This window comes from Piliocolobus tephrosceles, chromosome 14 (assembly GCF_002776525.5).
Source record: "Piliocolobus tephrosceles isolate RC106 chromosome 14, ASM277652v3, whole genome shotgun sequence".
Classification (NCBI taxonomy): domain Eukaryota; kingdom Metazoa; phylum Chordata; class Mammalia; order Primates; family Cercopithecidae; genus Piliocolobus; species Piliocolobus tephrosceles.
In genome coordinates, this window is record NC_045447.1 from 103,512,184 (window position 1) to 103,538,141 (window position 25,958).

The following is a 25,958-nucleotide window of genomic DNA, read 5'->3' on the forward strand; positions in this document are numbered from 1 at the left end:
ATTTGCCAGGCGTGGTGGCACCTGCCTGTAATCCCAGCTACTCGGGAGGCCTAGGCAGGAGAATCACTTGAACCCGGGAGGAGGAAGTTGCAGTGAGCCGAGATCACGCCATTGCACTCCAGCTGGGGCCACAGAGTGAGATTCCATCCCAAAGAAAAAAAATAGTACCGCAGAATTAAGTAGAAATGTCTATAGCAGAATGAATTTTCTGAGAAACGAATTGAGGTTTATGTTCCTGCTACTGCGGGGTCTCCCTGCCAAGAGAGTGAAAGGTAACATCTCTTTCCCACTCAGGAGGGACAGGGGAGTCTATGTCTGTGCTCTGGGCTCCTTTGCCCAAAAAGCAACTAATGGCTTGTTGTGTTTAGGGCTGAACAGAAAGAAAGGTTGCCAGGAATCTAGGGGAAGACCCTACACAGAATTTGGAAGAGCCCCAGGAGACCAGCCAACTCTGACTTGCTGGCTAGCTTGCAGGGAGAACTGGGGTGCTGCTGATTTGAAGGGAAACAGAGTGTAGCTTGCTCATTTCCCTGGACAGTGTAAGCATCAAACAACTCAAGGGATGGGGAAGGAACCATGAGATGTGACTGATGCTGGTCTTCCCACTTAGTGCATGGGGGCTTGGGGATGATCCGATTTGCCTTAGGAAAGATACGGTATTTCTTTTCATGTCAGTAGGCTCCATGCCTTACTTGGATGTTTCAGCCAATGCGTGCATTCAATATATGCGTCCCGTAGCCAAACTTTCTAGTTCACTGATAAATGACTTCAGTTCCCTAGAGGAAGGGCAGAGAAAGGAAGAGGGAGAAGAGCCACGGCCCCATATTCACGCTTCTCTTCTCCTCTGGGAGCAGAGCCTGGTGTCATTCCATGTGGCCACGTGCCCATGAAGGGGTGGTGTTTCCAAGCCTCCTTGCCACCAGCCAGGCCCGATGAGGAAGATGGCTTTAAGGGAGGGCACATTACCTTTTCCTTCTTTCCCTCCTTCCGTCTTCCGATGGGAAAACAGCTCGGCGGTCAGGCACTGCAGCAGCGCCCTGGGAACATGAGGCGAGGAGAGAGGCCTGGGCTTCGCGAGAGCCGAGTAGAGGGTGAAAGTCTGGGACCTTGGCCCTCTGGGTGTTGCCACAGCAGCTCCCCTTGGGAGGGAAATGCACCTTCGCCCTGAGACTGTCTAAAAACCAAGCTTGGCTGCTGTTGGGAGGATCCTGGGTCAAAATGAAATCAAGACCCCCTTGCTTGGCCAGAGAGAGGCCATGGACTGTGTGAACTCATGCTTCCCTCCGTCTGTGCACAGCGGTTGCTGAAAAGAGAAAGTCACAGCCTGGGGGAGTTGGGTGGCACAGACAATTCTTGAGTTTTGAAAGCTATTGGCCCCCATGAGCCCTGTGCTCCTTGGGAATAAAGGGCACGAGATCCCCCAACCCCATTTCGCATTTCCATTTTAAAGGGTGTGTAAAGTCAGTACAAAGAGAAGTAGTTATTTCCCTGTATGTAGTCAGCAGTTTCTCTGAGCTAGGCCTGCCTTTCCTGCAGAGGACAGAATGGCAACCCTTAAGACATGTGATTCATAGGGCATTGTTTTCTATCCCCAAAGGACACTGCTGTATTTTCTGCCTCTGCCCTCTTCCTTCTCTCCTGCTTCTCACCTTCTCATTTTTCCACAGTCTCACTGTGGTGTAGTAACACCTTACAACCACCTTGGCCCCAGAGCCCTTGTCCCCGGGCCCCACTGGGGTGCCTCCCAAGCACCACGGTCATCTCTGGATCCTTGGCCATGTGTGTGACGTGTCAGTTTACATCATTTATCTTGAAATGGAGCCCCCGCCCTTGGGCTTATATCGATAGCCTCAGGGCCTCACTGAACAGGGCATTCTTTCAGACCCTTTGAAAGAACAGGTGAGTCTCCTTGATCTTTGAGTCTTGTATCATTCCAGAATTTCTTTGATCCTCAAAGCAGCTCTTAGGCCCGCCAGCTGGGAGGCGGATGGGCAGATGCTGGGGCCCTGATACCTTCCCGGGAAAACTTCAAGGCTGGGACTCTAAGGAAAAAGGGCCACTTCCAAGCTGTAGGTTCATTGTACCAACATCAGCAGGGTTATAGCACTGATAAAACAATAATAATAGTGGCCTCTAGCCTGTGAGGGCGTCGCAATGCAGCCCTTGTTACAGCTCCAGGCCCACCAAGGAGTCTCCTAGATGACCACAAGACTGCACGGCATTAATAAGAGATGCATCACAAGCTGGGCACGGGGGCTTACTCCTGTAATCCCAGCACTTTGGGAGGCCAAGGTGGGTGGATCTCCTGAGGTCAGGAGTTCGAGACCAGCCTGACCAATATGGAGAAATCCTGTCTCTACTAAAAATATAAAATTAGCTGGGTGTGGTGGCTCATGCCTTTAATCCCAGCTACTCAGGAGGTTGAGGCAGGAGAATCACTTGAACCTGGGAGGGGGAGGTTGTGGTGAGCCGAGATCACACCACTGCACTCCAGCCTGGGCAACAAGAGCGAAACTCTGTCTCAAACAAACAAACAAACAAACAAAAGAGAGATACATTGCTAGTAGGGGATTTTTCTTCCTCCTCCTCCCCTTTCTCTCCTCCTCTTGAAAGGGTCTTGAGACAGATAACATATTAATACATCAAAGTTAAGCCACAGGAAACAGCCAGCTTTTCTAGCTGAAGACCTGTTTATTTAGCAAAAGCAGATGGCCCCAAATGGAAAGTACCCATCTAAAGTTGACCTCAGTGGTGGAAACCTCAGGGTGGGAATGGGGTTGGTAGGAACAGGATGAGGTGGTCTCCTGGAAGTAGAGAAGAGAGGAGGCTGGAGGCAGAAGGGACAAGTGCCCTTTTCTCCAAGTGCCCTTTGGAGAAAAAATTTATACTGATGATTTGATGGGAAAGAATAAAGCCAGGCAGGTCTCACTTGTTCATCCTGTGCAGTGGTGGGATGGGCTTGAAGTCTAATTTCTGGTAGTGAGCTCTACCTTCAGCCTTTCCAAATGCTATTTTAGTACAAACTTCTCCTAACAATTTTTGGGAAAGCCAAGGAAAGAGTTTATATTACTTATCAGCAATAACACCTCGTAAAGATTGTGGTGAAATATTTCTGTTTCTTTCTTTATTTTATTTTATTTTATTTATTTATTTTTGAGATGGAGTCTCTCTCTGTTACCCAGGCGGGAGTGTGGTGGCACAACCTCAGGTTACTGCAACCTCCGCCTCCCGAGTTCAAGTGATTCTCCTGCCTCAGCCTCCCGAGTAGCTGGGATTACAGGTTCCCGCCACCACACCTGGCTAATTTTTGTACTTTTAGTAGAGACGGGGTTTCACCGTGTTGGCCAGGCTGGTCTCAAACTCCCGACCTCAGGTGATCCACCCGCCTCAGCCTCCCAAAGTGCTGGGATTACATGCGTGAGCCACTGCACCCAGCCAAATACTTACATTTCTTAATAAAGAATTCTGCTGTCTTGTTAGCCAAATTGTTTCCTTTCCTTCACTGGATAAATTTCTCAAGATTTTCCCTATTATCCAGCTAATGTCCAACCCCTGCCTTCAGCTTGGTACTCCACTTAGCAAGACACAGGATGCTCACAGAAGCCCTGCCCCATGGAGGTCTTTCCTCTTCCACTGGCTTTCCAAGAAACTTGTCCAGCAAGACAGGTCCCCGCTAATTGAATGAGACTATCCTCCTGTATCTGATACATCGTCTCACTGAAATAGACATTTTTTTTGAGATAGACAATACGCACTGCCTCTTGCAATTGTCACGATAGCCCAGCAAGGCTGACACAGATGAGAAAGCTGAGGCTCAGAAACGTTAATTAATGCGCCTGAAGTGACACAGTGAAAACGTGGCAGAGCCAGACCTGAAACTCATGTCTGGGTCCACTGACCTCTTTTGCCACTTGATCTCTCAGTTGACACCATGGGCTTCACTCTATTATCTGTGTGCTGGGTGTGTTTTGTTCATAGAATCACGTGGCTGTGAGTGTTTTTGGGTTCTATCCAGAACTATACCAACTGAAATGAAAAATTATTTGTACCACGTACAGAACATACACCAGTACAGAGGTATATTCTGATACAAAACTACAGATGGATTAGGAATTTTAGCTGGAAACTATCTGATTTTTAAATTATCTGAAAAAAAAGTTGAAAATTGTTTTCAAGTGCCACTGTTCATCTCAGTCCAAATTTAAACCTCATGCTCAGATGCAAACGTTCTTGAGAAGCCCTATAGTGCTATGGTTGCAATAATCTTTTTCTTTTCTTTTTTCTTTCTTTTTTTTTCATTTGTAGCACTCTACAGTTAGCTTTAGGAATGCTTTCACACGCACCATGTCTAGTTGACTGTGCGTCTCGCAGCTTCGTTGTGACATGGGAAAGCTTGGCACTGCCATTCCTGCTTTGCAGCTGAGACTCATGCATGTTAAAGAACTTGCTTACTGTTCTAACAACTGAGAAACGTGAGCCAGATCCCAGTCCTTCATTTGCATACTCCAGTTCCAGTGCTTTTATGTCTTCATTATTTTCCATTGATTACACATTTACATTTCCTACCATTTCCAGGAACTGTATTAGGCACTGTGAAATGAAAACTGATTAAGACGCAGTTTCATCTTTGTAATAGCTGGCATTCTAGTGAGATAAAAGACTGGAGACTTGATTGGCATGATATCACCTGCCAGATGCTGGAATGGTGAGTGGACACGTGGATGGAATCACTTGTGCTGCTTTGGGCTGTGGGGGAGACAGGGAGCATCAGTGAGTGGGTCTGAAGCATCTCAGTGGGTGAGTAAACGTGTTTGGGCAAACGGAAATGGAAGGAGGTTTAAACCAACAGCATTTACAAAGGAACTGGCATTTGGTGGCCAGTGAGAAAGGCAATGTGTTAGGAGCAGAGGAATGCTCAGGAAGATGGAGGAGATGAGAAAAAGAATAGATAATTCACCCTGATTTGAGGTGAGCCATGTCCAGTGCATTTAGGGCCTTGGAATTTATCCTGTAAATCAGCGTTTCTCAAACTGAGCTATGTGGAATACTGGAGACCACCCATGGATCTACACTCAGAAATCTGTGTGCTCTTTCCAGTTTTTAATACTGGTGATATTTTAAAATGAAGTATTACAAGTCTATTCTGCATCATCTGGAGAGCCAGCTCAGACCAAGGGGACAGGAGACCACACTCACCTGATTCCAGCGCCATAGGCATTTTTCTATTGAGGATTGCTTCCATGCCAAGGAAGGCACAAAAGAGGAGGGTGAAAATAAAGTCATCACTTTGAACAAGGTAATCAGGCTGTCGGCATCCATAGAACTCGTCTCATTTGTCATGTCGTAGTCACATTGTGAATGGATGTTCTTGGCACAGCCTGTCTTGTCACCTCATAATCGTTTATTAGCAGAAAGTGTTGGAGAAACTATTGAAGAATTTTTTGTTTTACTTGCAGAAATAATTATCTTAGAAATCTAATGTAGATTTAAGTAACAGCAAAAAGGCTATTGTATTGTCAAGTGAACAAGTCAACTTGACTAATTTATCAAGTAACATTTCAATAAAAGTGATTTTTGAGGATGGGTGACTAGCATGTTTGGTTAACTATGAGATGGGATTATTGAAAACTAATGAACAAAACCTTCAAGAGCTTATTATTCTTTCATTTACCAAGCATTCTTAATGGTATTATTATTAACAAATAAAGCTAAACATTAAACATAGAATTAGACCTGAAGCCACATTTTTATCCTTATTATCAGTCATTTAGAATAAAACAACACCATCATTCACATTAAATAAATGACTTTAATATGACATTGGCTTTGTAGTTTTGTTTGTATTTGTTTGAAATTATATTTGCTTTTATAGCTAAGTAAGAGTATGAGAATAATGTACTTATATATAGTTTTCATTTGAATGTATTTAAATACAAATAAGAATAACACTAATGATATGATATAATTTGAGGCAACGCTAAAGATTTAAGAATATTATTTTTTCTCTTAAAAGGAGTATGCACATTTATGAGATTTGCAAGCAAGCAAGGGAAAAACACTGACTTTTTTTAAAATTAGAGGTGTTTTAATGCATGGTCGTATTTTTGTTAGAGATGGGACTTCGATGACAGTGTGGAAAACTTGTTGGGAAGGAAGTTGGAATATGGGAGGCTATGAGGCTGGTTCAGTGGTGGAGTGAGCAGGGGAGTTGGCATTTCTGCAACTGGATAAAATATACTTGTGGCTGACTGGGCATGGGCTGATGCTGAGGTGAGAGTTTATAGTAGTGGAGATTTTGGAATTTGTGCAACTTTCTGGATAATTATACAGATAACCAGGATTGAGAATGCAAAATGTGGTACACATTAGGTAAAAGTTACCAAGTATTGGCTGGGTGTGGTGGCTCATGCCTGTAATCCCAGCACTTTGGGAGGCTGAAGTGGGTGGATCACTTGAGGTCAGGAGTTTGAGACCAACCTGGCCAACATGGTGAAACCCCATCTCTACTAACCATACAAAAATTAGCTGGGGATGGTGGTGCATGCCTGTAGTCCCAGCTACTCAGGAGGCTGAGGTGGGAGAATCACTTAAACCTGGCAGTCAGAGGTTGCAGTGAGCCAAGATCGTGCCACTGTACTCCAGCCTAAGTAACAGAGTAAGACTCCATCTCAAAAAAAAAAAAAAAAAAAGTTACCAAGTATAGTTTGTGCATCTGCAAATTTTGTTATTCTAGTAAATACACAACACCCCCCCACACACACATACCTCAAATACCTCCTATTTGAGAAGGCAAAGAGGAAAAGGACCCATGAGGGACAGAATGGATGAATGCAAGGTGCCTCTCAGGTCTGACATTCCATATATGGCTCTCTGATGTTGAAATGATATTAGAAACTATTTTTTTCTTTTGATAATTTGCATAAAGAGTATAGTATATTTTCTCTAAGATTATTTCTCGAATTAGTACTTTAAAAACTTTTATAGTCAAAAGATAGCAATAGGGCAGTTCTGGTTCCAGTTAAGATGGAGAAAACACACTCTACTCTTTCTCGCCCACAAAATACAACTAAAATCTTGGAGAGAATCCATGGGACAACTATTTGAGGATTCTGAAAAGTCAATGGTGTGGCTCTCTAAAGAGTCTGAAAAGCAAAGGGTAGCAGGCATACTGGGGAAGAAAATCAGGTGGTTTGAAGTATGCTAAATCTAGTGGTGAGTTTCTTGTTTTTTGTTTTGTTCTGCTTTCTGTTGTTGTTGTTGCTTTTTCTACCAGCATGCACCCCAGGGCAGCATGGGTCCTGGAATCATGCACTGGGCAAGAACAGGAAGAACTTCAAAGAAAGGATTGACTTTCTGGCCCGAGGAGTAGAAAGGAGCAGAGAGAGTGGAAGACACCCTTTGTCCCCCTTGGAAACCCATGCCTGCAGCTGCAGCTGTCATAGTGGTGACAGTGGATTTGGGTAGGCACCTAAAACTCTGAGGAAGGAGAATCCTTTTCATAGGAGGAATATGTCTGAAGAGTGTGGTGGAATCTCTGTTGCATTTTTTTTTTTTTGGTCTCTCTAGCCTCCTGCTGCTTGACTCTGCACATACACATACTTGCAGTAAGTGTACAGCAGAACCAGGGAACCAAATTGCTCAGATTTCTAAGCAGAGGGCCAAGAAAGCAGATACCTGGAAGCAAGAGACAGAGCAGGAACTGCAGAAAGAGGAAGCTCAAGAAAGTGACATACAAATTGTATATGAACTCTTGGGCTAGCTTCAAGCTGAGTCTGCATGGATCTGACCCCAAACAGCATACTAAAGGTTTTGAGAGCTATGGAGTAGACCACTTCCTGGGATTCAGTGTTTGTAATGAGTGGTGCACACATAAAACTGATCTAAAGAACACTGGAAAGTCTTTGAAAACTAAACTGATATTACAACCGTAGCTTATACAAAACATGTTAGAACATACATCTAGAAATCACATTCATTAGTCGCCTGCAAAAGCAAAAAGCAAAACCCCAACATTCTTCATAAGTTGTATGAAGGCTCATAACTTTATAACAATATTCAAAATGTTCAGCATACAGCCCAAAATTAATCAACATAAGGAAAACCAGAGAAACCTGATAAATTCTCACTGGGAGAAACAATGAACATACATCAAACCCAAGATATCCAGATGTTTGAATGATCAGAGAGATTTAAAGTAGCCATTGTAACATGCTTTAAGAAGTAGAGCAAACATTCTTGAAAGAAGCAAAAATATAAAGAGTCTCAACAGAAAAACAGAAGTTGTAAAAAAGAGAACAAATTGGAAATTTTAGAACTGAAAAATACAATAACAGAAATTTTAAAAATCCATTGACTCAATAGCAAAAGAGATGATAGAAGAGTTGAAGATAGAACAATAGAAATTATGCTTTATAAACAACGGAGAATAAAACAAGAGCCTCAGAGAACTGTGGAGTAAGATTAAAAGGTTCACTATTTATGCCAGAGTCCCAAATGGACAGAAGGAAAATGCCCCATAGACTTTTTGTTTTTTTCATTTGATGAAATCACAGGTAAAAACATCCAATTCTGGCAAAAGACATAAACATACAAATTCAAGAAATGGAGCGAACCTTAAACAGGACAAAATAAGGAAATCCACTCCCAGATACATCATAATCAAACTTTAAATCTAAAGATAAAAAAATTGAGAGATGCCAAAGAAAAACAACACTTCATATATGAGGGAAAAACTATCAGAAAGATTGCAAACTTTTTATCAGACCAGAAGGCAGTGGAATAACATTTTTTTTTTTTTTTTTTTTTCTGAGACGGAGTCTCGCTCTGTCGCCCAGGCTGGAGTGCAGTGGCCGGATCTCAGCTCACTGCAAGCTCCGCCTCCCGGGTTTACGTCATTCTCCTGCCTCAGCCTCCCAAGTAGCTGGGACTACAGGCGCCTGCCACCTCACCCAGCTAGTTTTTTGTATATTTTTTTAGTAGAGACAGGGTTTCACCGGGTTAGCCAGGATGGTCTCGATCTCCTGACCTCATGATCCGCCCGTCTCGGCCTCCCAAAGTGCTGGGATTACAGGCTTGAGCCACCGCGCCCGGCCGGAATAACATTTTTAAACGTACTGAAAGGAAAAGAAAAAATCCTGTCAACTCAGAGTATTATATCTGACAAAATTATTCTTCAGAAATAAAGGCAGAATAAAGACATTGTCAGGTGAAGGAAAACTAAGAGAGTTTGTTACCAGCAGACTTGCTCTAAAACAACCTGTTGACATTTGAGATTGGATAATGCCTTATTGTGGTGGGCTGCTCCATATAGTATAGGATGGTTAGCAGCATCCTTCTCACCAAGTTGTGACAATAAAAAATGTCTGCAGACATGGCCCTTTGGAGGTAAAATGGCACCCAATTGAGATCACTTCCTTGAAAGAAATATGAAGGTATTTGTTCTGTTGGAAGGGAAATGATGACAGAGGGAAGCACGGAACTTTAGAAATTAAAAGAACGGTCATAAAATCATAAACATCTAAGTCAATACAGTAGTCTATTTTTCACCTTTTAAGTTCTTTAAAATATGTATAATGGCTGAAAGTAAAAGCTTTAACAGTGTCTGATGAGAGCTTTCAGTGGCTATAGATACATGTGCCAACTACAGTGGAAAGTGAGGAGGGTACATTGGTGTATGTGGTGATGAGATTTCTGCATTTCCACTTGAAGTGGTAAAATATTAATTCTAAGTGGACTATGAACAATTGGTATGCATATTGTAATCCCTAGAGCAACCACCAAAGACTACATGAGGAGATAGAGTCAAAAACCCAATAGAGAAGTTAATTATGATTGAATTATAAAAAATATTCAAATAATTCAAAAGAAGGCAGGAAAAGAGAAACAGAAGAATAAAACCCAAATGGAACAAGCAGGAAACAAGAAAGTGGTAGCCTTAAATCCAAACATATCAATAATTACATAAAATGCATATGGCTTAAACACACTGATTAAAGAAAGATTCAATCAAATGTGGGCTATAAGAAATCCATTTAACATATAGTGGTATGGGTAAATTAAAAAGAAAAGAAAGAAAAATGATATAGTAGGTAAACACTAATCAATAGAAAGCTGGAATGGCAATATTAATGTCAGACAAATGGAAAGTTAGAGTACGGTAATTAAAAGGATAAAGAGAGACACTATAGAATGATAAAAAAATACTTTTCTTTTTCTGTGCAAAAATATTATCTGACCATGTGGCAGCCCTAGAATCTCTCTGAATCCATTCTGGTTAGGTCGGTGCCCGATTTTGGAATCATTCTTTGCTCACTTAAACTCTGTTAAATTTAAAAGAAAAAAAAAAAAAAGATCAATTCGTCAAGAAGCCGTGACAATTCTAAGTGTGTAGGTACATAACAATAGAGCTTCAAAATACATGAAGCAATATTGACAGCACTGAAAGGAGAAATGAACAAATTCACAATTAAAGGTGGACACTTAACACTTCTCTCTTGGTAACTGATGAAACATATTAACAGAAAATCATCAAATGCGTATAAAAGAACAAGATCTGGGGTATCAGGGACGGCGGCACAGTAGTGACTAGGAGTCTGGGTGGGAGTTCACCAGCGCACACAAGGAAAGCAGCGGTCTAGGCAGAGGGCACAGGGAGCGCTCCTGCAGGCTGGGCTTGGGACCCAGTGTGGAGCTTGGTCAGAGAGAATCCTATAGAGCTGAGGGTCAGGAGAAGCATCCAAATTATTGTCCCTGCCACTGACCTCAAGCACATTGACTGTGCCTCCCCTCAGCGAGGGACACACAGCCAGGGTCTGTCCTCACCCAGGACACCCTCCTGCTTTGTCACCTCATGGGCCAAGATGACTTGTGGTGCCCCAACCCTTTTGTCTGCATTTCAGGCAGCAGGAAGGAGAACGAGAGGAAAAAGGAGCATCCCTTCTTTCTTCGGGAGCCTTTCTAGAAGTTCCCTCAGCCCCTTTTTTTGGATCCCATTGGCTGTGATGTTGTCAGGAGGCCGCACTGAGTTGGCAAGTGAGGCTTAGAGATGCAGCGATGCTCAGAACAAAATCAGAGCTCTGTGACTAAGGGCAAGAGATTCTGCTGATGAAGAGATTGACCACGGGCCAGTGCCTGGGCAGGGCTCAAGCCTGGCTGCCTGCCTCTGACACCACACCTGTATGCACACTGCATGGGGACCCTGTCTGCTTCATTGACCCACACCCAGGGTGCTGGGTCTTCCCGTCTCATGGATGATGCCTCTTCTGAGCCAGCTCCAGTCCTGGGAGGTCCTGCTTCTGGAGCCTCATGGCCCCACGTGCACTGCTCCTTTTAAGCCTTGAATGGCTAAGCTCTGCAAAGCTGGGGTCTTCCATGCTTCATGACGACAGCTTGCGGTGGAGTCTGGAGCAGATTATGCCTCTCTTTTTCACACACAGGGTTTGGTCAAAATAACTTTTGCAGATGGTCCTCCAAAGAATAAAGTTTTCTTACAGATTTTCAGAGGCCTCCAATCAAAGGCAGCCAGGAGGGCTCCCTGGGGAGTGGGGGTAGGGCTGTGGGCCCCCTACCTCCTCCAGCCCAGTTCTGATTCCTTAGGCCTCAGATGTCTGAGTTGACTTTTTGATGAAAGTCACCTGAGAATGGCTCTTGCAGGAGGAATCTGATTTCTGAGCATTCTGTTTCAATAGTGTTTTGCCGGCGAACTGAGATGCAGACACTTCAAGTGACTCGTTTATGTTCACAGAGTCTGGGGGAGCCGGAGCTTGGTCTAAGTCACTGTGGCGCTTCCTGACCTGTGCCCCAGTGCCTTGCCTGTTTGAACATGTCTACCTGCCTACGCAATTGCTGTGCAACTCCTCCCCTGCGTGTGTGTGTGCATGTGAGCCTGTGTGTGCATGCGTGTCTCTGTGTGCCTCTGTGTGCATGTGTGTGCATGTGTTCGTGTGTTCCCGTGTATGTGTCTGTGTATGTGTGTGCCTGTGTGTGTGTGCATGTGTGTGTGAATGTGTGCATGTAAGAGTTGTCTTTGCCCTCACAAAGTGGGCTGGACTTGAGACCTGTACGCATTGTTTCCGCAGAACCAGCAAGGAGCAGGTGCAGGAGGAAGTGCCAACTGGTGCCTACTTGATAGGAAAGTGGGCTTAAAGGTCAGGTTACCCAGCTCCACTCCTTTGGAGGTGCAGGTGACTTCCCTGGTGAGTGAAGTGGAGTGGGTCAGGGTTGGGTGGGTGAGCCCACTGCTCTGCAGAGTTTTTGTGCTAGTGTCAGGTCTCACCTGCATCCCCTGTGACCAGAGCCACTTGTGTAGGAATGTGTGTGCTTTGAAGTGTTCAGATCTCTTGGGTTTCAGGGAGGAGAACCTGGAACCTGGTGAGTAACTGAGGCCTCACTGACTACACTCCAGGGTCCTGGTAGGATCTGAATTCAGGGCCTGGTTCTCCTGGGACTGCTTCATCTGAAGGGGCATTTGCCTGCTGGGGAAGGTGCAGGTTGTCCTCTCCTTGGGTTGTGGGGTTAAGACTCCTCTTGGAGAACCAGGTCGGACTTTTTTCCGTATTAGAATACTTACTTTTCTAGGATCATGTGCAGGTTTATTTTGTATGGGGGTCTGGAGGGGTTCTTTCCACCAGGCCAAGACCAAATCCCAGGTCATATCTCCTCCCAAGGAGGAGACTTACCTTCCTCCCCTCAAAAAAGCACAGAATGTTTAAGAGGGAAAATCCACAGCAGGTGGACTGGGAGTCAGTCAGGTGAGCGAGAGGCCAAGGGGTAAGCAGTGCATGCAGCTTGGGGGGACCCTGTTTCTGTTTGATGTGGCTTGGGGGGCAGGGCCGCCAGGCCCAGGGAAGGGAGAAGGCTGCCTGGGATGCCCTGGGCAATAGGACACCTGGTCCTGGGAGGGGCTGAAATGGCTGCTCCCAGCCCAGGCTCCAGGCAGTGTCAGGCTTCCCATCTGGTCCCTTGAGCTTCTGCACAGGCTGTGAGCAGGCTGGGAGCAGGTGGGGCCAAGGGAGGAAGGCCCAGAACTCCCTCTACTCTTTGCCACCCTGAAACAGTTGCCTGGGGGACCGGAAGCTCTTCTTTAAGCAGCCGGAGTGTGGTTGCTGATGCCTTTAGGTCAGACTGGTGGTTCCCAAAGTGTGGGCCCTGGGCCAGGAGCATCGACCTCCATGGAACTGTTTGGAAATTTGGAGTCAGGGGTCTCATCTTGACCTGGGCTGAGCAGAAGCTGGTGGGGGTTGTCCTTCAGGACCTGGAGGGAGCTACAGTTTGAGTACCACCAAGATTTGACATTAGGAGTAGGAGGATTTGGGTGGAGCACTCCTCCGCTGACTGATGAGCTGAGTGGGTATGGGGAGCTCAATTGCCCCCAGCCTGCTAGTTCCCAGCCCCACTGGACTCTCCCTCCCTACTGGGACCAGCATCTCCTGACAGGGCCCGAGGGACTCAGTCTGGTAGTCCAGTTACAGAACACAATTCCCTTCTCCTCCAGCCTCCTGGCCACAGTCCTCAGACCTCACCAGTCACGAAACAGAGACTGGGATATGGGGCCTACTCCCAAGAGGACAACCACAAGCAGAAATCTTTTATTTTCCTGAAGTTTTGTTCATCTTCAAAAGGTGGGCACATCTTCAGGACTCTAGTCCATAATGCAGGCCTGTTTGTTTTCTTAGGAAAATACGTCCGTTTGCCATGGGGCATGCATATCCATGTGGCATCAGGAGGGCAGCACCTTTTCGGCCAGGCTGACATCACTTTCCTGGCCATTGTGGAGGGGCCCGCTTTCTGTCCTGGGGAGGGCATCGGCACCAGCTGCTGTCACTATGCACTGAGCAGGTACAGGGAGCAAGATCTTTCCAAACACTCTTGAATTTAATTCAGTTCTCAAAGCCACTCTGTAAGGTCTTCCCATTTACAAGGACACGGGGCAGAGTGCAGGCGAAGACACGTGTCTGGGATGGCAGCAAATGACTCGGGATTGGCCAAGGGACTGAGTTCAGTGCAGAGGTGACCAGGCAGAGGGCTTCGGCTGACCCGGTCCAGGGATTCTCAAGGGAACGTCCTGGGAAGAGCAGCAGCTTCACTCAAACATTTGTCAACATTTTAGACCCTCAGTCTCCCTTACCCCCAACTCAATTGGAGACTCCTGGCCAGGGCTCATAATTTGTGTGGGAATAGACCCTTCTGGGAGTTTGGATGCCCTCTCCTGTTTCAGAACTGCCAGCTTCCACCAGAACCTCAATGTTTGCCCCAGTGGATGTCAACCTGCAGGCCTATGGAGAGGGACCCAGGCACAGTGCAGGATCCCCTTCCTTTCCCCAGGAGCAGCTCTGTGAGGGTCAGGGAGGGCCTCTGGCTTCACCCAGAAATGGCTCCTTAAAGCAGCATGGACCCCTTCCACCCAGGAGCTCATGGTCAGGACTGCCTCTCTCTCCCAGCGTCTAGAATCCTGTCTCAGAGGTTTTGGGGGAACCCAAACTAAGATATATGTGTAAACCGGAAGTTTATGCATACTTCTATGAATTCTATGATAGGCTTGTAGCATTTACAGTTACAAAAGCAAACACTTCTACAAGTTAATAGCAAACAGGCCTTAAAACCAAAGAAAGTCAAATCAGCAGCATTAATGATTGTGACAGACGAGTCGTATGTAGGCACTCGGTGTCACCTGCAGCGAGGCCGTGGTCCCGCTGTGTGCTTGGCTGTCTTGAGCTGGCAGGGCCGGACCTCGGCTTTGAACCCTGGGGAAGATGCATTCCCACCACTAACCAGCAGCGTCCTTTGGCTTGAGCACTGACCTTTGCCTCTGAGTGATCCTATCGACTGTGACCCCGAGTCATGCTCTCAGGTCACGGACAGTGCCCAGGGCTGCTTGCTTACTTACATCACATGATCCAAAATGGGCTTTTTACATTTTTTTCTTCATAAAGTCTTTTTTTTTTGGTTAAAAAAATTGTGGTAAAATACATATAATCTAAAATTTGCCATTGTAACTCTTTTCAAGTGCACAGCTCAGTGACATTAAGTTCATTCACACTTTTGTGCTACCATCACCACCACCCATGCCCAGAACTTTCTCATCTTCCAAAACTAAAACTCCTTACCCATTAGGCAGCAGAGCCCCGTTCCCCTCCTCTAGCTCCTGGCAACCACTATTTTACTTTCTGGCTCACGAATGTGACTACTTTAGGCTCCTCGCAGGAGTGGAATCACACAGCATTTGACCTCTTGGTGACTGGCTTATTTCACTTGGCATCAGTCCTCAAGCTTCATTCACGTAGCCTATCGCAGGACTTTTTTTCTGTCCTTTTAAAGGCAGAACAATATTTCACCGTAAGGATGTACCACATTTAGTTTCTCCATCTGTCCCTCAATAGATACTTGGGTTGTTTCCGTATCTTTTTTTTTTTTTTTTTTTTTTTTGAGACAGAATCTCGCACTGTCACCCAGGCTGGAGTGCAGTGGCATGAAACTGGCTCACTGCAACCTCCACCTTCTGGGTTCAAGTGATTCTCCAGCCTCAGCCTCCTGAGTAGCTGGGACAACAGGCATGCACCACCATGCCTGGCTAGTTTTTGTATTTTCAGTAGAGACGAGGTTTCACCACCTTGACCAGGCAGGTCTCAAACTCCCGACCTCAGGTGATCCGCCCACCTCAGCCTCCCAAAGTGCTGGTGTTACAGGATTAAGCCACTGCACCCTGCTTTGTTTCCATATCTTGGGTATTGTGACTCATGCTCCTACGCACATGAGTGTACAAATATGTGTCTGAGTCCCTGCTTTCACTTCTTTTGGGCATGTACCCAGGAGTGGAATTGCTGGATCATGTGGTTACAGAGTGTGCTTTTAGTAATTTTTTAAAAGATTACCATAGGAAAGCAAATAAAAATGAATGCTCTGATCTGGAGAGGGAGGTCTTCGCGAAGAACAGCACGTGCCTGTGGGTGTTCGTGACGAGCTCTCCAGGTCAGAACATTTGTGGACATCGACAGGAGAAACCCACTTCTCCTGGTTTGGGTTTTCCACAGAAGCAGACCCAGGGCTGTGACTTGGGCGCAGGGAGGTTATTTGGGATGTGACCCCGAAAAGGACTGTGAGCCCTGGTGGAAGGAGGCTCCCAGGGAAGACCACGTGGACTGGGCCAGGTACCCACAGTCCCAGTTACACCACTGGGCCCCATACTGGCTCTGCTCCTGCGCCCGGTGACCTTGGGCAGTGGCACGCTAAGGGCAGGGTGGAGTAGGGGCGTGGTCTCCTCCTCTTCTCCTCCCTGTGGGCAATGAGGGTGCTCATTGTCTTTAGAGAATCCCAAAACAAAAATAAGGCCAACCAGTTTGTCTTCTGTCTTCTGTTTATCGTCACCATGCACCAGCGCTTCTGAGTGATGCCAGTGATAAAATACTTCTCCCTGGAAAAACATTTGTGTTCCAAACAATGGCTCCAATGGTTACTGTTGAATTGTAATAATATATATGTAAGCCTCGAACTGGCACCTTATTCTACATATACTTTAATAAATGTATTCTGCAGGGAAGTAAATTTGAAGAACTCCCAGTTATACAGTTGGTCAGACACACGAGTTTGTTTCCAGTAGGAGTTAATAACAGCCTAGGACCCTCTCAGTTCATTGCAGGTGTGGCCTGTGATTCCCCTCCCCACACCGCCCTGGGGTCACACACGTCCCTAATGTCCCTGTGTGTAACATTTGTTTTGAACAAACAACGATAATACAGTGGTTATCAAGGCAAAGAAACAGCTGGAGTTTCTGCAGTTCTGTCCTGTGGACACTTGGGCTGGCGGCAGGCAAACTCTCAGTGGGGGAGTATTTTTGTGTGGTAAGTGTCAGTTTCAGTCCATGCATGAAATGCATTTGTCTCATTTCATAATGACTTTGGACTTTTTCATCATGATGGACAGAGTTGTAAACAGGTTCTGCTCTCTTGTGTGCCCACATCCTCACCTGTGAAGTGGGCTGATGGCCTCTCCCTCCCAGGCTAGGCATCCAGGAAGTCTCCACCTGGAGGCTGAACTCAGAGCTCTGAGCACAAGAAGGCGGTGGCTGCAGCTCTTGCTGTGATTATTGTTGTTACTACGCTTCGGGGAGGAGAAGCCTGTCCTGCCTTTGGGGGCATTGACGGTTGAGCCTGGAGTCTGACCCTGAAGGATGACGAGGAGCTTGTCCCAGAGGAGAGGACGAAGTGGGCAGCATGTTATGGCTATGTTATCCTCAGAACTGCATACCCTGAAGGTGGTATTTTGCCCATGATCTAACCTAGATGTTTCACTTTTAGGAGCATAAACCTATTCCTTCAACAATATTCACTGAAATTTAGCCATGAACAAAATGTCCTGGTCATTGTGCCTGAAATAAATGTAACTGGTATGTTGAGTAAATTGCAATGAAGACAACTTTGCATTTTGTCCACAGCCATTTAAACTTTCTTCAGGAGGGGAGAAGGTGGCTTACCCGCAGGAATGAAGAACAGTGGGCCCCTTGAGCCGTCTTCTCCCTCTTAGGTTATGAACGGTACTAGGTTACTTTCAGCCACAAGAACAGCTCATCTTTATTTTCAGGGTAAAAGTCTGCAGTGGGAATCTGGGCGGGGACCACTCTTCTATTTTTTTCTCATGGACTCCTCTTCACCCTCCCCAGCGCCCAAGTTTTCTGGAGAGTTCAGAGTGGCTGAAGGGGGAAAATGGGTGGGAAATGTAAATCATCCTTGAACTGGCGCTGCTGTGAGGAGGCCACGTGCTCACGGGGCTTTGGCGGTGTCTGCAGTCCTCATCCGGGCTTTCTGGAGCTCTTCAGGGTGGTGCGTCTTGGTTCTGGTCCATCAGGACCCCTCTACGGGCCCTGAGGTTCACTTGGCCTGTGGGATTGCAGGCCCTTCTGTGTAGCAACTGGAAGAGACCTCCTCTGGCTCACACTTTCCTGCCGGGACGTGAGGGGCATCATTAGACCCCTGGCCACCGGGTCCTCTCACTGTAAGGGACATGTGTCATGTTCCCAGAGTGGTCTCATGGAGGCCCGGTCCCTCTCGGCCTTTGGTAGAGTCACCTTCTGCCATGAGGGCTGAGCTGAAGCAATCCTGACCAAATCCTTAGGCGCTCAGAGTGATAGCTGTGAGCAGCTCTACCCTGTTTCCTTTGAATGCTCTTCTGAACCAGGTGTTTCACAGCTGTTGTCTTTTAAGGCTTGAGTTGGACACTTAGGTCTTGATATCCTATTGTTTTCAGAGGGAGACAGGACTATATGCAAAGGAACATGATCCAGGGTGGACAGTGGCCTGAAGCAGTATGGACAATGACGGGGGGGACTCTCCCAGCTGGGGCCAAGGGAATCCTGGCAGGCCTTGGAGGTGGACATAGTGTGACCTCCCATGGTGGGTGAGGAGGGATTGGTGGGTCACCATGCAAGAACTGAGAACCACTGAGAAGCGCCCGGGCCCAGGGCCTGCCCCTGTGGCCTTGTTGGTTCCTGCTGGGGTCACTGCAGATGGTGACAGCGTCTCACACAAGGTGACCTCACACTGAGCACAGCGGGTTGGGAGACAGGCTTGTCTTCCTCTGCGCCAATTCTGAGCCACACGTTTCTAATAGGGTGATGGCATATGACCACACTTCTCTGTCGTTTAGAAGTTTCCAGAATATTCTGAGCTTCTGAAAGTTCACACAAACATACAATGCTCTGTTTTTGTTGTAAGAGTCAAATAGGATGGCAATCTTCATATGTGGATACTCCAAGGCATATCGGATCTGACTTTTCCAATTTTAATGAAGTGAAACATTTTGGAAAACAAACAATAAAAACTTTGCTCTTGTTCTCTTCCCTTTTCTCTTATTTATTTATTTATTTATTTATTTAAGGAAATGGCTTTGAAGTATCTGAGAGCCTTGAGGTGGGAAGCGGGTGGAATTCCTGTGTCTGGAGCAGTAGGTTTCTGGGTGGAGTGCAGATGGATTCAGGCACTGGTAACAATAGCAACAAATGTAGCAGAGCCCTCGCTTTGATGTGCCAAGATTAAACATCGTGTCAAGTGCGAGCTGTGAGCTTGACTGAAATGTGATAATAGGGAAGCCTGATACCTTTGGGGGCCAAAGCCCTATAAAGATAAACATCAGATTATTAATGACGGTTTCCAGTTTTTTTTTTTTTTTTTTTAAAGTCTTAAGATGTGTTTGTTCAGCAGGCTGTGTGCAGACACCCCTGCCAGCAAACACGTGTGCACCACATGCTTGCAAACGGGCAAGGCTTCTCTGCTGTTTGCAGAGCAAATGCTGCTCATGCAGATGGGCCCCCAAAGGTCCATATACTCATCAGGCCTGGTAAGGGGTTTGGCGTGAAACCAGGGCCAGCTCCTCTGGGCCTCTGGAGTTTTCATGGACATTCTGCACGGTGTTTCCCCAGCTGGTAGCAGGAACCCAGATGCTGAGTTCCAAGTCTGGTTTCATCTCCTGACACAGAGGCTGCAGACGGGAATGTTGTCTGTCTCTGCCTTGGTGGAAAAAGTGCTGCAGAATCCACAGCTCACCATTTTGTATTTGGGTGGGAGGCTGGGTAAAGAGGCTGCACCAGCTGGCAGGCATATCTATAGAAGGAATGCGGGCCTGAGATTTGAGAGCCCCTTGAAGAGGTTCCTCTGGCTATGGCTGGATGTGTGACTAGGGACAGGGCTCTTTGTATATGAGCGTTCGGTTTCCTCAGCTGTAATTGGAGAGGGCCCATTTGACACCTGTGGTCCTCTGCAACTCTAATCTCTACTGTCAGTCATTAACACCTCAGTGCAAAGCAGCCCATCATATCACTTTCTAGGGGTGGGACTTGGGACTGCCACTCAGAAGTTAAGGAGGGTTGGAAAGGGAAGTTTCCACATGCAAGGATCTGCTTGAGCTAGGGGGTTTCCGTGGAGCCCTGGCCAGGTGGCAGGAGGGTGCTGGGGGCTTGGCCGGAAAGTGGATGTCAGGGACAGGAGAGATGCTGGGAGGAAAAGTGCAGGTGTGTGGTGTGGGGGAGGCAGGCTCCAGGTATCAGGCCTGCCAGAGGATCTCACAAGGATTGTCCTCTGGAGTGCTGTGCTAACTCCTCTGAGCAGCCCCAGGGTCTTTGAGACATGCAGGCCCTGTCTCCAGTCAACTGAGATTTAGAAGGCTGACGTGTCCTGAATCAGGATTTGAATCTCAGACACCTGACTAGAGGCCAGGTCTCCTGACTGCAAGACACTTATTTTGTTATTTGGATTAATCGCACGGCAAAACCCACCACCAGGGTTGACCTACCTCATGCTTGGCCCTATGGAAAGGCAGCCCAGCCAGATAAGGAGTTAGTGAACTCCCGAAAAATGTTTTCACTCAGATGAGATCAGCGGGCCCTTGGAAGTACCTTCTCAGAGGTCAGGGCCCAAGGCACTAGCCGCAGGGTGGCTCTGAGAATCGGTGGAGGGAATGCTGGGGTGGCGTCAGCAGGTCCAGCTTCAAATCCCACTCCCAGCACTCACCGCATTTCTCCGCATTTCATCCAGTCCTCCGCATTTCTTTGATTGTCAGTGGTAGAGGACAAGTGTCCCCCCTCCTCTGGATCTTCTGTGTGAAAGCACGGTGCCTCCTTTCTCACACAGAAGTGATTAAATGGCTACCTACCCCTCATAATCCCATTGTTGTGGAGTGTACATGTGGGCTCCCTGAAAAGCATGGAGCAGAGGTGTAGACGTTTGACTAAGTGCTTCCTAAGCATGAGGGTAGAGCCTTGTTTCAGCTGCTGAATTTGCTTTGTGCGGCCTGGAATTGTTCTCAAGAGGGTCTTTCAAATGTGTCTGAGGACGTAGGATCCTCCATAGAGCAGATGAGAAGCAGGCCAGGGGAGAAGTGATCTCCACCTCCCCGCCCACACCCACATGGCACAGGAGGACAGGGCTGACTGCATCTGTATCCCCGTGGGAAGGTGAGTGGGGAATGAAGTGCCACTTGCTTGGCAATGACTCATTATCATCTGAAGAAAAGTGCCTGGGGGTTGGAGGTCAGGAAATGGCTGTCATTTGCTTCCTCTAGGTTTGATTTAACCTGATGAGAGTTAACCTGCTTATACATGCACAGGTGGCTTCTATCCCTGTGAAATCTCATGGTGGGTGAGGAAGGTAAGGTCTAATGACTGGACCCCTCCATATTCCGGCTCCATGGGTCTGACAGCACACCTGGGCATGGGGACCTTTCAGAGCTGCCCAGGGAATTCTGGTGTGAGCCAAGCTTGAGAATCTCTGGTCCAAATCTTGATATTCTACATTAAAAAGAAACAAACATCAATTGGTTTCTGCCAGTGACCTACCCTATGCCATCCCATCACTATACTCTTCTGCAGCCACAGTCCTCAGGGATTTCAACCTGACCTGGGAGCCTTGAGATGTCCAGTCATTTTGAAAGGCCCGGGGGCCCCTGCAATCCAGGGCTGAATTCTGGGCTTCTGGATTAGCTCTCAGACCCCATTCCTCTCACCCTTGCTTCCTAAGGAAATTTTGCCCATTTTTGGCCAACACTGAGATCACATGTTTATACTCAGGCAAATGACCTACTTGCATTTCACCTTGAGGTCTGAATCCAACCGTGGAAACTCAAGACTTCCTTACTGCGTTCATTGTGCTATACTGACTTGCAGGTAGAGAACTTTATTCATCCAAAAGTCTGAAGGTGTGTTAGGATTGTTCCAAAACTCTGTGTGATAGCTGTTTGTCTAGAAAAAAAGAAAAATACACACAAAAAGCAAGTATAATTCATCTTACAGCATGGAGACCCTTGACCAGATGTCGATCTAGCAAGATCCACACAGCCCCCCGACAGATGCTTTCGTGAAGAGTCAGCTCTCATAGCCTCAACCCCCATGACCACTCAGACCAGGCTGGAGTGGAGGTGGTGCTGACCCTGCTGGCCTCTGGTTGTTCAAGTTAAATCTGCAGCCAGAGCTTTTTCTGTGTCAAAAAGCGTCTGCAAAATGACAGAGCCACATTGTCACACCGGCTCTTTCATTTTGCAGACACTTTTTGCCTTCTACAGATGCTGGCCATGCCTCAGTGGCAAGCAGGCAGGACTGCAGTCCAGAGCTGCCTCACAGATTGTGGCGTCAGGGTGAGGTCAGATCTCAACGCTAGGAAGGCTGCTCTGTGTTCACCCCATTTTCCTCCCATCTAGTTGCTACTTATCAGGTTATATTTTTGACTTGAGAAAATTGTGCCTGTGAATTTATTTCAATATCCTCATCTTTAAAAAAATGGACTTCCAAAGTGCCAGTCTAACTGGGGCCTTTTTGGATTCAGACATGGTCAAAAAATGTGTCAAAGAATGCACAAAATTCTATGTTTCCTGACTTTAAATCTCCACTCACCTGCCAAGGCCACCCTAGAACATCTTAAAACACGAAATTATTTCTTAGCGCCAGATCCACTTATAACATCTGCAGACAAGGGAGAGAGACATCCTGATCTTATAGCCTCTTCCTTTTTCCTTCTCCCATGTGAGCCTGGTTGGTTAGCCTCTTGATTAATATTTGTTACAAATCCTGCACTTGCTCTGTAACCAGTGATAATGCCCCAGCCTCCAATGGCAACAGATTGGGCACAGCATTACTTAATTGCTATCTCCTATTTTGGTTTAAAATCTTCTGACTTCAACATTTAACAGTATTGGATATCAGCTGTGGAATATACCACCAAAGATAGACTATCTTGCAAAAATAATACACCATGTATTTCAAAATCATAGCATTTGCTTTCAACTCATATTTCTGGCCAAATATGGAAAGAAAGATCCCCTTTGCCAAAGCTGTTTTGGACGTTTGAACAAGGCAGCTCTCTGTAACAATTCTCGGTGAGAACATGCTTTTCTGTGAGACTGCATGCCACATTTCATATTTGCGTAGGCCTCTCATCCCCGCGGCCGCGGAAGCACTTGGCATGGGTTCTCTCCAGTTTGCACTGAGGTGGGAAGCTCAGCCAGGGTGGGTTTCCCATGAACGAGAGTTGGTAAAGCAGCTATCTCAAAGCCAGAGTCATGGACCTGGGGGAAGAGGGAAGGAAGTGGGACTAGAATTAGAGACCAGGTCCTTTGCTCCCAATCCAGCAGCATCTGTCTCTCTCTGGATGCCTTGAGTGCATTTGTAGATCTCCTGACTCCTGAGAATTAATGTGAGACCGGGTGGAATCAGGAACTGGTATCCACGCCTGATCGCAGAGCCTCGTCTGCAAGCCTGGGTGGTCGCTACACATTTCTTTCCACTGGGCGATGCCGTGCGTCCTTTCAAAAGCTCATTAGAGATGCTCCCTCCCTTTGAAAGGCACAGAGATGTTTCATGTGCCATTTTCAATTTGTCCAAGTTGCTACTCCAAAGAGGTGGAAATTACAAGAGGGAGTGCTTGTGAAACTGGGGGAGTCTCCCCGACTGCAGCTCTCGGGACAGCATCTCGCTGAGCTTGGGATAAAGTGGCTGGGCAGGACCAGACCATGGGATGCTGTTTTTCATTCTTGGTTTGGCTCTGCCTCTGAGTGATGGGGAGTACACCCTGTTCTGGGAGGAAGAGGAAGGTCAATTTCAGTGCTTTGATGTTGCTTTACAGAAGTGGAGGAAATCAAATACAGACTCCTGAAATATTAGCAACCCCAGGGTTTGTGTTGCATTGTTTCTAAGTTTTGGAAAAGATCATCTAGGAGGATGGGAGTCATGGATTCCTCTTTAAGCTGATGAATGTTCCTCCGCTCTTCCCTTCTGCCTGCTTCCCACCACCCAGCATCTCTGCTGCCCTGAGGTTGGGCTGTCCTGGGAAGCCGTCTGCAGCTGGAGCTCTGAGTTGAGCTGGCTCCATGTGAGCGACGGAAACTTGACTCTGGTTCCCTGGCCCAGGGCCCAGCTCCCCTTTCCCTCTCCCTGGGGCGCTGAAGAAGTGAGGAGTGCATGCATGAGCAGGCTGCTTGTGTGTCTGCTTACCTTGGCATCCTAAACACTCCAGCCCCATCTTCCCTGTGTGAAAATACTCACTACAAGCTTCTGCCTGTTTCCACTTCCAGGGTTTGCTCCCATCAACTTGCTTCTTGGAAAGCTAGAATCCTGCAGCTGTATTGACCAGCGCAAAGACCTTTGTGCTGACTGAATAGCAAGGGGACCTTCATGTGACTGGCAAGTGACTCGATTTCCCACGGGTTGCATCATGTTTTGGGGCACGAGGTAAGCATGGGACACTCCAAGGGAGACAGGTCCCTGGGGAAAAGTGCATACTGGTGGTTTTTGAGTCAATATTCTTTTAAGTTCATGCCCAGTTTGCATTAGAGAAAAGGTTGTGCCCAAATGAAGATAGTCAGTGAACTTGTAGAATGTCACCAACCTGTCCAGGAGGTTGTACCCTCTAAGGCCGTCACAAGACTGCTGCGTATTTGACGTGATGGTTCAGGAAGGGGAGCCCCCAACTGGCCAGCGTCAGGTTCTCTGGGTTGCTGAGTGGATGAGGCAATCAGGAGTGAGAGCACAGGAGCCTGGGGACAGGAAAGGCCATGCAGAAGCACTTCCTAGATGCGGGCTCTGCCCATACTGTGGCCATAGTTGAGCAACGCCATGTGGCTATAGGGGCTTTCTTAAACTGTAAACAGGCCTAACTAAGATGGCTACATCTTCTTTTCAGAAGGGGCCACGGGGCCCTAGCCCCAGTCTGCATCAGGTGCTCCCCAGGTGATACAGCACCAAGGAAAGAGAGCCCAGTCACACTCCTGGCTCCCTGGGGACCGTGGCAGCTCCAAAGCCTCCCTGTGGCTGGAGAGCTGTCTGTCCTCATCCCGTGTGCAGCAGCACTTCTGACCCCTGAACCCACTGCTTTCATTTCTCTATTCTATCCACTTCAGTGCCCGCTTTGGTGAATTTGGGGTCGGCTGCCAAAATGATTGGAAGAGAAGCCTGTTGTTTTCACTGGGAAACAAGCATTAAAGGATAGATATTGTCTTTATCAACAGTTATTATTTCTTTATCTTTACACTGGGGCAAGCAGTTTTATAACTATTCCTCTTAATCACACAACTGCCCTGTGCAGTAGGCATTCTTCTTAAACCCATTTAATGGATAAGCAAACTGAGGCACAGAGAGATATACAGTTCATTGGAGATCTTTCTCACCAAGCGTTACTGGAAGAATCTGGATTATAATCCAGGTCACGTTTCACACATCACAGGCTGGGACTAAGCAAAGAGATTTAACGCCTAAATTCTAAGTAGTCCTTATGCAAATACCCGGTGACCAAAAGCAAAACTCAAGCCTCCTTCCTGCGCATGTGGTACTTTGACTCTTCAGGGACACCTCAAGGCACACCTCTGATCCCAGCGGCACGGACTGCACAAACCAGCCACCTCGAACCCCCTGTGAACAGAGATGATCTGTGGTATTCCCCTAATATTTGGAACTAAGTGAATGGCAAAGAGAAAGGTGGTCTGAGAAATTTATTAAGCATGAAGAAGAACTTCCAGGGACATCCAAGGTCTTGCACACCCACCCTGATCCCATCTGGTGGTGTTAGGAACACAAAATGGGGACTTGTTATTTCAATGAGGACTCCAGGAGCCCCTGGGAAGTCTTTGCTGGTTCGCAGATGTGTTTACACTCAGGATATTCTTTCAATGGCATAATTTTGAGTTACTTTCAACAAAAAACATTAAAATGCAAAGGGTTTCTGCATAATTTTCAATTAAAAAGACAACGCATTGATCAGAGCCATTAGTGGTTTGCAACTGTTCTCGGGGAATGGGCTTTCTGGAAGGAAGCATAGGAGGCAAGTGCAGATAATTTTGAGTATCCCCTTTTCCAAAAAGTAGTGTGGCTGTGATGATGCTGCAGTTTCCTGTGAGCCTAGAATACAATACCTCTGTGTTTGGCCTGCCAGGGCAGGTGAACATTCCCCAGGCTTGCTCTGTGTCACGGATACCCGGCTCACCAGATGGAT